This window comes from Eurosta solidaginis, chromosome 4 (assembly GCF_040869045.1).
Source record: "Eurosta solidaginis isolate ZX-2024a chromosome 4, ASM4086904v1, whole genome shotgun sequence".
Taxonomy (NCBI): domain Eukaryota; kingdom Metazoa; phylum Arthropoda; class Insecta; order Diptera; family Tephritidae; genus Eurosta; species Eurosta solidaginis.
In genome coordinates, this window is record NC_090322.1 from 255,331,429 (window position 1) to 255,347,772 (window position 16,344).

General features: G+C 35.0%; 1 protein-coding gene across 1 annotated transcript in view; it reads right to left on the reverse strand.

Annotated features, from left to right (window-relative positions):
* Positions 1-6,153, reverse strand: part of LOC137251357 (uncharacterized) — a 447,872-nt gene extending 441,719 nt beyond the window's left edge. The window contains exon 1 of the mRNA XM_067785787.1: positions 5,807-6,153. The gene's annotated coding sequence lies outside the window, so the exon portion shown is untranslated. The remainder of the gene's footprint in view (positions 1-5,806) is intronic.
* Between the last annotated feature and the right edge of the window lie 10,191 nt (positions 6,154-16,344).

The following is a 16,344-nucleotide window of genomic DNA, read 5'->3' on the forward strand; positions in this document are numbered from 1 at the left end:
CGTGGTTATAGTCCGATATTGTTCATTTTAAATAGCGATCTGAGATGAGTGCTCAGGAACCTGCATACCAAATTTCATCAAGATACCTCAAAATTTACTCAAGTTATCGTGTTAACGGACGGACGGACGGACATGGCTCAATCAAATTTTTTCTGGATCCTGATTATTTTGATATATGGAAGTCTATATCTATCTCGATTCCTTTATATATGTACAACCAACCGTTATCCAATCAAACTTAATATACTCTGTGAGCTCTGCTCAACTGAGTATAAAAACTTAAAAAATTTGTTTGTATTTTTTCCGAAAATTACATTTAAAAACAAATTTAAAAAAAAAAAAGATCCCAAACGGTAATTTTTTGAAAAAGTTATAGTATTTTGAAAACAAAAACGGTGTTTTTTTTAAAATTCATAACTTTTTTGAGTTGGATGAAAAAATTTGAAAAAATTCTGACAAACGTCTTTCGTAAGCTAGAAAAAGAAGAAAAACTTTCAGCCAATTCTAAAGGGGTCAGGTTCAAAATTGGTCGAAATGGGATGGAATACCCCATATTCATTATCAAACATTTGTGTCTTTTTCGCATTTAAATCTATATAATTTTTGTTATATTTTTTTTTATATTTGCCGATCGCTATTTCTATTTCTGATCTTTTTTCAAAGGTTATCAGCAGGCATGTTTGGAAATATGAACCTCTGTTTTCCTACATATATATGTATACTTACTGAGTATACATCATGTTTATGTTTAGTTCAACAATTTAAGTTTCTATTATTTGTAAATATAGTACAAATATACATACATATCTGTAATATGTGTGAATGTATTTACGCATTAAGCTTCGTCACATAAATACTTAGTATCAGTTTGCGCTATACACTTGAGCTTCATTACTTTTGATTATCAATTTTGCAATAACACCAATACCTATTAATTTACAGAGGAATGTTAATTAAAACAATCAATATGTTTTATCAGGAATACACTGTACAAAAATGAGATGGCGGGGATACGAATATAATTGAATCGAGCAAAGCCAAAATTCATTAAGTCCCGAACACATCCGACTTTTGCGTCGTTTTGGCGCTAGCGTCACTTTGAAAGAACGGACGTTGAAAAAAGGAAAGCTCAAAATTTTATTTTTCATCATTCAACACAACAACAGCAAGAAAATATTTTGAAGTATTGCAAGGCGAATTCAGTACCAGGTGTTGTTATCGCCACAGCTGATTGCTTCTCCTTGATTATTTTACATACAACGCCTTGTACCACAATATGTCAATTAAACGAAATCATTGAAAAATTTCTATTGACTTGGCATTCTCATGCACTGCGAATTGCTTCAATTCGCTTTGCCACCATCTGATATGGATTCGCCTTGACACATTGAATTAAATTAACTGAAAACCAAAGAAAATTTGAGCAAACTTAAAGAGCTGCAAAGAAATGAATTGACAATGATAGCATAACGTTAGTAGTGTTTGAATACATTTTGCTTTATTTTTACGTGACTGCTGCGTCGCAAGCACCAAAACGACGCGAAATTCGAATGTGTTCGGACCTTTATACAAATGGAAATTCGTCTGATACAGCGTGAGCAAAACATTTTTCAATTTAATATAAGAAATTTAGTAAGTAACGTATACATATTGTGGCGAATATTAGCATCTCGGCGCGTCACTGTGCTGCTAGTAAATAAATGCACAACAACAGCAAAGTAAGCAACCACACATACATACATGAAAACAAGGAAGCTAAGAGCGAAGACATTATTTCTCATACACACAAGTAGTCATCACCTAAGTGCAGAAGTTATTCATCACACATACACACGCATATATGTAACTAGACGATAAAAGTAAATACCAGAAACATAAAGGATAAATAAATAAGCAGCTGCTCGGGAAGGCTGTTCGCGCAAAGTCTAGACACTAGGAGAAATAGGCAAACGAGCCAACTGAGATATTATTAGTTTCCCACATACTCATCCGTACCTTCATGGTATTGCTCCAAATTCTCAGGCCATTCATTGACGCCAACGGTCTGTTTCCATATTACTTAGTTCTGCATAGTGTGATACTCTGAAGATACAGAAATTCCGTTTATCAAAACGTTGTCATTTCCTCTAAGGAGATTCGTAAATCTTGGGAACGTTTTAGTATGACCACATGAAACATTCAAGGCCATACCGCCCTCCCACCCCCTAGATCCGTTAGGAACTTGGAGTCGCCATAGCCTCCGCTGTTAAAGTAACAGGATTCGCCACGAATAGGTGAGGTTGACAATTGGGTTGGAGAAGCTATATTTTGCGCTGGCAACACCTTGAATCAATTTGGTATTTTAGTCACCTCTTACAACAGGCATACCTGCCGTGGGTATATTCTAAGCCCCCTGACTATGGTGGTCGTCGATCACGGTGTGATCAATATTATTTAATGTTCGTGGACGAGGCGACAGCAAGGTGCTTGGTGTATATTTTTTATGCTTAGACTTAGACCTGCATACGATCATAACCGCGGCGAAGCCAAAAACCTCGACCTGCTGGAAGATGTTATATCATGGAGACTGTGTTATTCGACTCATGAACCGAAGACCCCTGCCCTGCTCAACCTGGCATTATGGTATATATTTTCTTGTTGATGTAAGCCTTTGTCTTCACATGGGCATCAAACAACCAAGCATCGGTAGTTCCCCCGAAAGATTTTGTTTTTAAAGATATTCCAGGTATATTCCCTCAAAGCATAGTTTTACTTAGGTGTTGTAACTGAGGACGTTTTCAGGGTATTTGAATTTAGTATAACATTTGTTGAGATATTTCGTTTGATACTCATGAGGGAAAGCTCATTTACTTCGTATTTCAACAAAGCTATTTCTAAGTACCTACGGTTTCCATATACATATTGTTGTCGATTTAAAAATGAAAGTATTGCGGTTCTGAAATAAATTTATTTTATATATTTGAAGATTGCATCGTAGCTCGTCTTTGAGATATGTACTAAAAAAATAAGAAAATATCTTGTAAAATTTGTTTCAAAATTAAAAAAGGTAAGGTTGGGGCAGAAATGCTAAAAAACATGTGTTTGTCAGTTGTCTAGAAAACTCATACTCTTTCTGCCACATATTTCTAAAAACTTTTTAACGACCGTGCACAGGAAAACCCTGGTGTGCTTCATTTTTATTGAGCAACGACTCTGTAAGAACACAGTCGGTTAAATACCAGCGATAGCAGTGACTGCATCTATAAGTTTTTTGAGTGTAATTTGCAATTCTTGTATATTTGACGCGTCCAACGATTTTATTTAATTGTCTGATGAATGCTCTAGATTGATAAGGAGTGTGATGACTAGTACCTGGGACCTACCTATTTATTTTCTAGCTTTTAGTATTATTATTCTTAATGTAAGTATTGTTTTCAATAAAACCGTTTAACTTAAACATTTTTTTTTTAAATGATTTTATTCACATTAGAAATATATACATATGAAATTTTTCTTGAGCATTTTCTTATGTTCTGTATACTGCACTTAAAACATTAAAAAAAAATATATATATAAACTGCATCACTTTTTTTTCCTCTGTCATACCATACTTTATTGTATGTATACATTTTCTTAATAACTGTAAACCGAAAGCGTATTGTCAAAAGAATTCTTGGAAAAAGAGAGAATAAAAATGGCAAATTCCATTCTTAAGACATCACAAGCTTTTTCCTCATACATCAAACGCTCTTTCCTGCTTCTAATTGTGAGCCAACCAGTGCACGGACTTTACCACTTTATTGGTAGATCTAACTTTTTGACCCATTTTCATTTTCTACCACTTCTACCACCAAAGCCCAAAAATCTACGGACATTTCAATATGTTCGCATTGAAACCAAATACTGCGATCATTAGGTAAACGTATTTAATTGCCGACCACACCCAAATAACATTAAGAGGTGACACTAACCAAACTAACCAATTTTGAAAAATTTGTGCACAAATTAAGACAAGAAATACATTTGTTTATGAAATAAATGTAGTAAAGAGCACGCAAATATTTTTCCTGCGCTATTTTCATGACACCAAAATAAAAAAATAAAAAAATAAAATAAAAAAAATTTGAAGTAAACGATAACATACCGAAGTCGGTTATTTTGTGGCAGTATTTTTGGTACATTGGAAAATTGTTGTGGTAATTAGACGTAAATTTTTGTCAGTATTTCAAACTCAAAATAGAGGAAAAAAGCAAGTATATAGGCATAAACTATGTATATATAAATTTACATGTATTTTTTTGGTTTTGTTTACGTTTTTTTAAAAGTGTCATTTCCGTGAAATGTGCTTTATTTGCTTTACAATAAATTATGAATTGTTTTAGTAAAAATATAAAATGTAGCTATTGTTTTCCTGGAAAAAAAAATCTACCAACTTCTACCACTATTTTCATTTTTCGTCTACCATCATTCTCTGTTTAAAAGTCCACGCACTGGAGCCAACCAATAAACTTTTCTCCACGCTGCACAGTGGCATTTTTGCATGATTTAGGCGCGAAAAATTAAAAACTCACTGAAAAATGAATATATTTCATTCAAACCAAGTACGTATATATGAGTGTATGCCCTACCTCCCTTCAGTGAGGGTAGGCGGGGGGAGGGGTAGTTTGGGGTTTGGAACCCCCTCTCAAAATTTCGAACTTACCCCAAACAAAGATTTTCTATAGCCGCATCTCGTTCTTTTGTTCACAATTGAGTATACCTATATTTAAATTTCTTATCTTCTTCAAGCCAAGAAGCAAACTTTCCAAAGAAATTAACTTTGGTGTAATTCACTTGAATCCATCTCATACGAAGCTTTGATAAAAAAATTTACCGCATCATTCATCATACAATCCATTGTCTCTATTTACTCCCTCCCTAAAACAGTACACACGTGGCTTAAACGGCTTTATCCTTTTGCTTTTGGCCACGTTCTGCAACCCACATCTCATACAACTCCCTCTTTGTTATCGTCATTATATCAAAACGGGGGCCTACGGGGATGAAGGATCATTTGAGTTATATGAAATAAGATTGATTTATTGCAGAAATGCAAAAATTATTTTGGTTCAGCGTGGTTCAAACTTTGGGCAGGATTTTCCTTTCACGGTTTTATATATTTTCAGCACAAAAATAATACACATTAAAAACTCGTAATTTCGTAAAACATACTCAACAAAAAAACTTTTGAACACTTGCAAAATAATATAATTACGTGTTGATTTTAAATAATCAAAAAATATTTGAGCTATTGTTTCACCACAAAGTTTTATTTAATTTTAAATCACGCGTTATTTCACTTCTGTAAATTGCACTACTTAGCGCGTCATCAACAACTCACAGTTTGACAGAAGATTATGCAATGAAGAACAATAATTATAAAAAATAATAATTACCGTTATATACTGTGGACATTGTAAAAACAAACTGCATTAAAATTTGAAAAAAAATTACTTGAAAATTTTTACTTTTAATTTTTTTCGTGTCTAAACCAAGCAAAAATGCCACTGTGCGCTGCACTCTCTTATACCACATTTAGTTATATATAATTATTACATATCTACACAAAAACGAAAAAAAAGAAAATAAAAGGTTCCATAGAAATTTTACGCTTTAGCCCATCTCATGGAAAATTCATCATTATTAAAACAAATAAAACATGTCAACCATAAAAACAAAGAACACAGGTGAAAAAAAACAATAACTAAAACAAACAACACAAAGATGGGGCACCGAGAAGACGCGTCTGTCATGCGCTGCGTTTACTTCAAGTGCGAAAAAGTCTCACCACATGCAGCGCGCTCATTCGTTTTGCGTGCACTGAAAAATTACGCGCTCTCACTCTCTGCTTTTGTTTACAAAACATCAACTCATTATTGTTTGTTTTATACGACAAAATTTATTTTCATTTATGATCACATTGCTTTAGATTTTATACTGTTTTTCAAAACTTTTATTGTTTTTTTTTTTTCAAATTGGTTTTTTATAAAAATTATTTTTAGTTATTTATTATTAGAAAGAATTCTTCATTAATACCCAGTCCTTGTATTTTTTTGTCACTTCTTTCACACTGCTTTCATCAACATGCGCTACAGGTAAATATACCATAAATAAATATATCCGCTCACAACATTTGCTCGTCACGACAAGATCGATTCTACTGAATCCAGTAAATGCGAGCTGGCAAACGCTAACGTCGCTGTAGCAGCACTACTCATTTCAATTTGGTGGCAACAACATTTATTTCATACATACATATGTAAATGTATGTATATACCTAAACATACCCCCTATTATAAAGATATTATTGTTTGTTGGCCGATCACATCCAACAACAACGTCCCCATCGACGCGCTCCAATGCGGCACAAAAGAACACAAACTTCACACAATGTCTGGCCATTTGTTGGATCTATTGAAGGCACTCACTCTCCCGTTCCCGCACTACATCGCACCTTCACCTTTTATTGCTCTAGCACTGATTCTCTCGCGAATTACCGGCCCGGCCCGGTGCCTTTTCATATTTAGTTGTTTCTTTTCTTTTTCAGTTTCTCAAATGCTTCAAAAGCATTGAACTGAACTGTCCGCGGGTGATGGTTTTTCGCTGCACAGTGGGTTCGTTTTACGTTTGTTTAACAAAAAAAAAGTTGATTGACATAGACCAGAGATCATCAGCTAGTGATATAATTATTTATTCGCGCTCTTTCGTTAAGTAGTGACGGAACAACCAGAGTAGCAACATCGAAAAAGTCGTTTGCTCATTTGCGCATTTCATATTTTTTGTTTTAATTATTTGTTAGATTCAAAAAATAAAATTATATTTTTATAGCACATTTACTATTTATTTTTTAAGCATTAGCGACATGTGTGCAAGTGTCTTGCCTTGTTGCTCGTTAATAAACGACCAAATCACTACCAATGCGATTACTTTATTCTTACCAACACAGACACAGCTTCAATTTAGGTGACTAGTGATATATGTAGACTTTGGCATCCGAATGGTACATATTGCCTACTAAGAGCCACTTTCGCCAACTCCAGTTAATGTAGCAGTTCATTTGACAGATCTCCGAATGATTTCTGTCAAATTAAGTGGCAGTTAGCGGTAACGGAAGATGGTGAAATTGGCCCTTGGTGGTAGATTGGCCTGTCTCGGAAGTTGGTCGAAAAGATATTTCAGAAATCATTTGAAGATCGCCATAAATGTAAGGTGCGATAACCTCCGAAGAGGTTTTAGACCAAGCTTCTCTTCCAGTTTGCGTCGTGCTCCTCTTAATTTTTCCTACATTTTGGCGGTACGAGACCTACTTGTTTTATGCCGACCCCAAACGGAATCTACAAGGCAGATGAGTTTTCACTGAGAGCTTTTCATGGCAGAAATACATACGGAGTGCTTGCTAAACATTGACGGGGGCCGACCCCGCTTAGAAAAATTTTCTTCTAATTAAGAAACCTTGTTTCTAAAATTTTGATGTTGTTTTGCCCAGGGAGTGAACCCAGGATGTATGGTAGGTGGAGCACGTTGCCATCACACCTAGTAACTTTATGGTGCTTGTTACCGGAACGTACCGGATCTGAATCCGGCAAAGGACCACCAACATCGATAACACTCCCCAATGCCTTCAGGGAGTGTCCTTATCGTTACAACAACAACAAAAAGATGCGTTCCAATACTCGATTATGATGAAGGGTAAATGGTAATATCTCTTCCCAAAAACACTTTAGCGTCTGCAAAGGCAGGCGAAATAACAAATAGGAAAAAACTGTCCCTAAATTTGAAGCTTATATTGGAAGGGTCTCGGATGTTTACACATCTCGTTAAGAAAATGAAACAGAAGGGGAGGGGGATAAAAAAGAGCAGTGTATTAAAAATATCTATAATGAAGTGGATGAAAAAAACGATGCTAATGATTGTCGTCAAAAATAAAGGCAAGAAAAGGAAAGAAGAAAAAAAGAAGGGTGAGTTTAGAAGTTATACCTGAAACCGGACGGCGTGTTATCGACGAGCTATTGGCTTGTTAATGTTGTGTTATCAACGAGGTATGCATTTTTTATCGAAAAGTTATAAACTTGCTATTGATAAAAAAGGTTGCCGATGAGTTATGGGTTTTTTCGCCGAGTTATGGGTTTGTTATCTATTGATTGGAGTTATCGATATGTTACCAAAAAAGTATCGATGTTATACCGGCGTGCTATCGATATCTTATCAAAATGCGATTTTTTTTCGTTATTGCTTATTTGTTATTATTATTAGTTATCGATTTATTATCAAGATTTTATCGTCTTATAATCGAAAAGTTATCGATAATTTATCGAAAAGTTATCGATCTTTTATCGAAAGTAGTCGGCATGGTATTAAAAATTTTCGAAAAATTTGTTATCAGCGTGTTATCGACTTTCTTCATTTACTATTAAAAAGCTATCGACTTATTACTAAAAAGTTAGCCGAGTGTTCCCAATTTATTATCGGCGTGTTATCGATTTGTTGCCGACGAACTATACGTATGGCGTGAAACAGATACCTGTTACTCGTCGATAACAAAATGAGAAACTAATAATAATAGCTACCCGATATTCCGAAGATAATTTGCTTTCGAAAATAAGCCGGTTATAAAATAATAAATAGTCAGTATCAGTTGTTACCGATAAGAAGCCGACGAAGCTGTTTACAAATAGCCCGAATTTTATATTAAATTTTAGAATATAAACGTTATTATTCCGGTCTTAAGAAGTCTTATAAATCCTTCTCATGACCTTTTGAGATCCGTAGTCATTGAATTGCTAAGCATCATCACACGATTATTCATCATCACTCCCCACTTACTTAGAAAAAACAAGTCCTAGAACGAGCTTTGAGGAACGCAATATCATAAAAGTTTATTTCAAAAACGGGCAGTCTCAGAATGGTTGCTAAGAGTTTCCTATCTGTTTAAATATAATGCATTTATGGCATTACTAGCCCGACCATCTCAGGAACGATTTGGCATGACCACATGAAACCTCCTAGGCCATACCGCCCTCCTACCCCCTAGATCCATCAGGAGTTCGGGGTCGCCATAGCCTCGGTTGTTAATGAAACAGAATTCGCCACTGGTAGGTAAGATTGACAATAGGGTTGGAGAAGCTATATATTGCGCTGGCAACTTCTAGAGAGGCGGCCACCGTGGTGTGATGGTAGCGTGCTCCGCCTATCACACCGTATGCCCTGGGTTCAACTCCCGGGCAAAGCAACATCAAAATTTTAGAAATAAGATTTTTCAATTAGAAGAAAATTTTTCTAAGCTGGGTCGCCACTCGGCAGTGTTTGGCAAGCACTCCGGGTGTATTTCTGCCATGAAAAGCTCTCAGTGAAAACTCATCTGCTTTGCAGATGCCGTTCGGAGTCGGCATAAAACATGTAGGTCCCGTCCGGCCAATTTGTAGGGAAAATCAAGAGGAGCACGACGCAAATTGGAAGAGAAGCTCGGCCTTAGATCTCTTCGGAGGTTATCGCGCCTTACATTTATTTATTTTTTAACTTCTAGAGAGGATTGCGCTGCACAGCCCCTTGAATCAATTTGGTATTTTAGACGCCTCCTATGACAGGCTTACCTTCCGCGGGTATATTCTAAGCTCCCTAGCCCGCTGGGGGTCGAACGTATCTTCAGAGATTTTGGTAGGGGTTATATCATCTCCCTGGTTATTCAACAATGAACATAAATATTCCGTCCATAGCTTAAGAAGGTGTGCTCTTAGGTCGCCATTTGGTAGGAATTTCCTATATTGAATCTCAAGCCTTTCGCACTTGCGACTTCGGGCTCACATCTATTTTTTAACTTAGAGATACCTTCTTCGCGTCCCGCTCATATTAAAGTGATTGAATAAATAGCCTCTAAGAAGCTTGTGAAATTTCCTTAGAAATTCATGTCTACAACCCACTGTTCTCTTGCAAGATTTATGTTCACATAAAGGGTCACTCTTTGGTTCTCTTTTTCTATCTTACTGTATGATGAAATATTGGTGGAATTCTTTTTTAATTGATTTGAAATTAAAGCCTCTCGCTTTGTATTTCAAGTGCGCCTCTAACTCCTAACAATCAGTAATCTAGAATGGTCTACTTTTGATAATAGTCGGGGGCTTCTTCCTATGTCTTCAAATGCGTTTGTTGAAACCTATTTGATTGGCGGCTTCTCAAGATGTGACCTTAGTCAGATTAACAGTTTTAATAACAGTCTTAATAGAATATTAGATCTCATATTTTTAAGTGATAATATGAATTTTTGCCTCCAGGAATGTCTAGACCCTTTGTCCACTCCTGGTCCCCATCATGTACCGCTTGTTCTTCATTTGGAATTTTATGAGTTTAATTCTTACGTAGAAGATTCACTTTCCAAGTTTTGTTTTAAAAATTACGATATTGATGCTGTTAATGCGGCAATTGAGTCTATTGATTGGGATTCGCTATTTGCTGAGGTTGAAGTTACCAGTTGTTTTAATATTTTAAAGAATAATTTAAATTGCATTTGTTGTGAACATATTCCGAGTGTAAGAAAAAAGGTTTACAAAATTCCTTGGTTCACAAAAGAGTTGAAAAAACTGAAGAATTTGCGAAACAAGTTTTTCAAAAAATTTAAAAAATCTAGGTCTCCTACTTCCAAGGAATTGTATTTAAAATATTTGAAAGAATTTAAGTCATTGAGCAAAGTTTTGAAGCGGAATTATATAAGTAAATTTGAAGACGATATTAAAGTGAATCCGAAGGCTTTTTGGCGTTATGTGAAGTCAAAGAGATCGTGTTCTAGTATTCCCTCTGCTGTATTTTAGAAAGATACACAAGCGGATTCGGCTTTAGATGCTGCAAATCTTTTTGCAGATTTTTTCAGCACGAATTTCGAGGCTGACCCTGTCTTGAGTAGTGGTGGTTTTTTTAGTACCTTGGATGCTAGTGGTTTTTCACTAAACTTTGGGGCTCTTGAACTCTCGTTAGATGATATTGAACTTGGGATTCGTCAAATCAAGATGTCGTCACAGACTGATGTCGTTGGGTTGTCGTCTCACCTTTTTAAAAACTGCGCAGCTCTCGCCTACCCGATCTGGCTGCTTTTCAATAAATCCCTTGAGCTAGGCGTCTTCATTGATGCATGGAAAATTTCCTTTATCACGCCAGTTTTTAAATCTGGCAATAAAAACGATATTTCCAATTATCGCCCTATTCTAAAATTTCCACTGTCTCAAAACTTTTTGAATGCATAGTGAAAAATAAAATTCTTTTCTCCATTCATCGTCTCATCTCTCTTGATCAGCATGGATTCATGTCTGGGAGATCAACCACTTCTAATTTAGCAGTTTTCTCCGAATACTGCATTGAAGCCTTTAGTAACCGCGCCCAAGTTGACACAGTGTATACGGATTTTTCGAAAGCGTTTGATAAAGTTAACCATCGTATTTTGTTATCAAAGTTACAAAGTTTTGGTTTTCATTCAAATTTTTTAAATTGGATTAAATCATATCTTTCTAATAGATCATGTGAAGCTGTAGTTGATGGGGTGTCCTCTTTTATTGCCTCCTCTGGGGTTCCTCAGGGAAGTATATTGGGTCCGATTCTTTTTGTGATGTTCATCAATGATATTACTACTTGTTTTAAATATTCAAAATTTCTCTTGTATGCTGATGACATGAAGATTTGTAGCAAAATAACGTGTTCCTCTGACTCGACGAAACTTCAGAGTGATCTTGACAATGTTGTAGCTTGGTGTCAGAAAAATATGCTTCCCTTAAATATTAAAAAATGATCCCATGTCTCCTATGCCAAGTCCCGTACTCTTATCCCTACTTCATATTTTATTGGTGGCTCACAACTAGACATTGTTTCTAAAATCACTGATCTTAGGGTGGTCTTTGATTCCAAGTTTACTTTTCATAGCCATCTTAACTATACCATAGCTAAGTCGTACTCTATGCTGGCTTTTGTCAGATGTTTCAGTTCAGATTTCTCCGATCCGTATACTTTAAAGACACTCTTTACTTCACTGGTACGCTCGAAACTAGAAAATGCTGCTTTTATTTGGCGTCCGTATTATTCCTGTCATATTAGTCGATTGGAGAGAGTTCAGAAAATCTTTATTAAATATGCTCTGCGACCCCTTCATTTTGAACTTCCGGTTCCCGCTTATGAGTCTAGATGTTTGCTTATCGGTCTTAAGACACTAAATTGTAGGAGAACCTTCTTATCTCTAACTTTCATTTTTAATTTGATATCTGGGGTGTTGGACTGCCCCTTTTTACTTGAACGTATTTTATTTGTTATTCCTAATATTTGTTTAAGGAATCATGCCACATTTTATGTGGGGCTGGCGAGGACTAATTATGCTGCCAATGCTCCTGTTGTCAGAGCTCTTAAAGAGTTTAATTTGCTTCCGAAATCTTCAGTCTTGGATTTCTCCTTTTGTGAAAATAGGTTTAAAATGCTACTTAATGACCAGTTAAGTTAGTTGGTATTTGCCTACATTTGTAATTAGTCTGTAAGAAATGTAACAATTTCAAGATTAAATAGATTAAATAATAAGTTTATTATTCGCAGTTAGTGAAAGATAATGGAAGTCAGAAAAATATTTGTTTAAAACTAAAGTTTTATTAATGCGATGGCACTTGTCTGAAAAAATCCAAAGTTTCTCCAATTAAAAATGCAAAATATTGCCAAGGTGTTTTAAGCAAGCCAGGCTTAATACATGAAATTTGATAAACACGGCTATGTCTCCTCTGATTTATAACTGGATTTGTTGCTCAGATGTAATAAACGCGGCTAAAATCCTCCTCGCTTCGTAAGCAGCCCGGTATAAGGGAGTTATTGGTATAGTATGGACACAGCATCGGCGTTTCATCCATGTAGTATCAGCGCAGCATCGCCGCCCTATCGGCACATTATCGACACAATGTCCTGGGTGCGATGTGAGGTAGATTTGGTTTTTTTTCTTACAGTTAAATCAGAGAATTTAAACACAATGAGAAGGCGTTTTTGCTAGATTCCAACTTTTTTGCATGTGAACACGTCTTGCACTTCACCACACACAATCTAATTTCAATGTTAACCAGTTAACAGCAGAAAATTCTCTGTCAACAGTTTCAGCTAGTGTTAAATTCTCTGGATTTTCTCTTAATATGATTTCTTTGTAGGAATCTAGGTATTTAGTAGGATTAATTAAATTTAATTTTTATTACTTTTAGCAATATATTTGCTTGTTTTATAATTTAATATGAATTTGAATTTAATTAATATAATTTAGAAATCTTGAATAAGGTAAAATAAGCTTAATTTCAATGGTAAATGGAGGGTTGAAAATAGCCTTATGACGTTGCAAATAAGTATATACGGTCTAAGTAACAGATAAGACAACGTGAAACTTACAGTAGGTTTGGCGCACCTGTTAGGCACTAGCTTAAGGATATAGGCGTTTCAGGTTCGAACCTCAATCCAGCTTGTTTTCTTTTTTTTTTTTATTGCTGGAAAATCCCGTTAACATATCGAATTATGAATTTTCGATAAGCAAAAGCCGATGTTATTTTGCTCATTCCAAAAAGTTTTCTTCAAAGTGCGGTTGACGCGATCGATGTAAAAGTTACGCGTGGTTAAATATAATTTAATAAATTAATTACGATGTCGCGCGTACGCAATTGTGTTGTTGGTGGGTGTGTAAACACCGAGAAGGTTTTGCTTTTTTTTTTGACGATACCCAACAGAAAATTCTGTAAATGTTATTGAAAATACCTTTAAGTAAGTTTACAAAATAGGCGAAGTATAAATGCTTTCAATAGTAAATAAATTTAAATTTTCTTTTGTAAGCGTTGAGACCGAATGTTTGTTAATGATTTAGTTTTACAAAAAAAAATCAAATGTATTGCTTTCTTTTAAAATTTTATGTAAGCTTACATTTTTCAGCTTCTAACGAAATCAGCGTTTTATAAGCTTAATATCTATTTATGTAAACTTTTTAAAAATATTTTTATATAAATAAATATATTTTTGAAATAAATTTAATTATTATTCTTTTTTGGTTTATTTTATGTCTGCTATTTTGTTTTATTATATTGTATCCTTTTATATTCAAGTTTTTTAAATTCATTTTATTATAATTTTTTTCTAATTCCTTTTATTAAATTTTTGGTTTATTCGCTTATGTTGTTTTATGTTTTATTATACTTTTATTTTCATTTATTTTACTAACATGTTTTTCTGTTTTTCATTTTTATTTTCTATATTTTTTTATCAAAGATTTTGAGCGGCATTATTTTATTAAATTTATTGGTTTTTTATAAAATTATTTTTTATTATTCTATTTTCTAAAGTTTTTTTTATCAAATATTTTGAGCGGCATTTTTTTTTTGTTAAATTTATTGATTTTTTTATACAATTTTTAATTGGGAAAAGCAACCAAATTATGGCATTTTCTATATAGATGCTACGGTTGCTGCCCCGATTGCCGAGGTCGCCGATGAGGAGCCGATGTGCTATGCAACCACTTTTTCTGCGCCCGTTTCTTCAACTCCAATTGCGGAGCCACGAAAACGGGCCAGAAAATGCTGCATAGGGTCCTGCGCAAAGGACGAAAGCTGTGTCCTTTATTCGTTCCCTAGCGACGAGGCTGCTTTCAATTCGTGGGCGACGTCATGTTGCTTAAATGTCCCTTTTAAAAACAGAAAAACGTTGAGCATTTGCGAACGTCACTTTGACAGCAAATATCTTGCAAAGAATAGAGTCCTGAAGGGTGCTTTTCCCAAATATCATTTGGAAGCAAATGATTTTAGTAGCTGTTCAGGCATTTCGGAGAATTGCGAAAATCCAAATGAAATGCCTGAAGGCACATTTGTATTGTCGGATGAAAGACCGGACATTACCCTTCAGGAGTTCGAAAAATTTTCTGACCTCTGGGCCAAGCGCGGGCACGGGCATTCGTCTGAGTTGGTAGGAGATGACATAGACATTTTTCAACATCCTGAACTTATGGCGAAAGTTTTTCAGATGTATCTGAAAAAAGACGTACAACGTTACAAACGCATTTTAGAGTTAGAAAAAGAAGTTCAGGATTTGAAAAAAGTACTTGAAACGGCTATTATACCTTCAGAAAACGCTAGTGCTGACGCTATTACATTCGCAAGAATGATAGTCGACACTACGTTTTCATATCCAAATGCAGAAAGTAAGACCTTGGCACAAAATATTAATTATATGTCCACAAAGGCCTACAACTTCCTCCGCGATGACTTAAATTTTGCATTGCCTCACAAAAAAACTCTTCTGTCGTGGCGACCAATAAAATATGTAGTACCAGGCATTGATAGTAACATTATTTCCAATTTGAAGACTGTTGTACGCGGGATGTCTGCAGATGAAAAAGTTTGTGAAATACATTTTGACGAAATTTCGATCAAAAAGGATCTCGTATACAACAGAACAAAAGATAGAGATCTAATTGATGGCTTTGTTGACCTTGGCAATAATAGAAGAAAGCAGCAAGTTGCAGACAAGTGCTGCTTCTTCATGGTCAAAGGCATAACTTCTCATTGGAAATATGTTTTATCATATTACACTGTCAAAAATGGTCTAAAGGCAGAAGAATTGCGTGAAATTTTATTTGAAAATATTCAAGCGGTTGAGGATGTAGGTCTATCTCTTAAAGCAGTAATTTGTGACCAGGCAAAGACGAATGTTGCAATGTACCAAGGTCTGAATGTCACAAAGGATCATCCGTTTATTTTTGTAAAAGGAAAAAAAATTTATTTCATGTATGACTATTGTCATCTGATAAAAACTGTACGAAATAATTTACATAAGTACAATCTTGTTCCTGGAAACGGAATAGCCAGCTTCGCTGTCATTCGGAAGTTATATGAGGTAGACAAAAAAAATCCAAATTTTAAAATATGCCCAAAACTAACTTCTACCCATATAGATCCGAATTGTTTTGAAAATATGAGTGTGTCTCGGGCGACACAAGTCCTTAGCTATTCCGTGGCAGCTGGCATTGACATGGCATGGAAGAAGGGCCTTTTTTCGGATGATTCTTTCGTTTTAAATCATGCCATTCCAACTCAGATTTTCGTAAAACGAATGAACGACATTTTCGATGAGCTTAATTGCAAAAAAATTTCAAGTAATAACCCGATTAAATGGCCTATGAATAGGAAAAATAATTTGAAAGTTAAAAGATTGATGGATCACGTCGAATATCTTGAGGCAATTGTAAATCCCAATGATAAAGTGACATGCTTCGAGGGATTAATTTTAACCATTAAAGCTATGATAAGTTTATATAGCGATATTTTTGAAGATTACCTGAAGGTTGAATATATA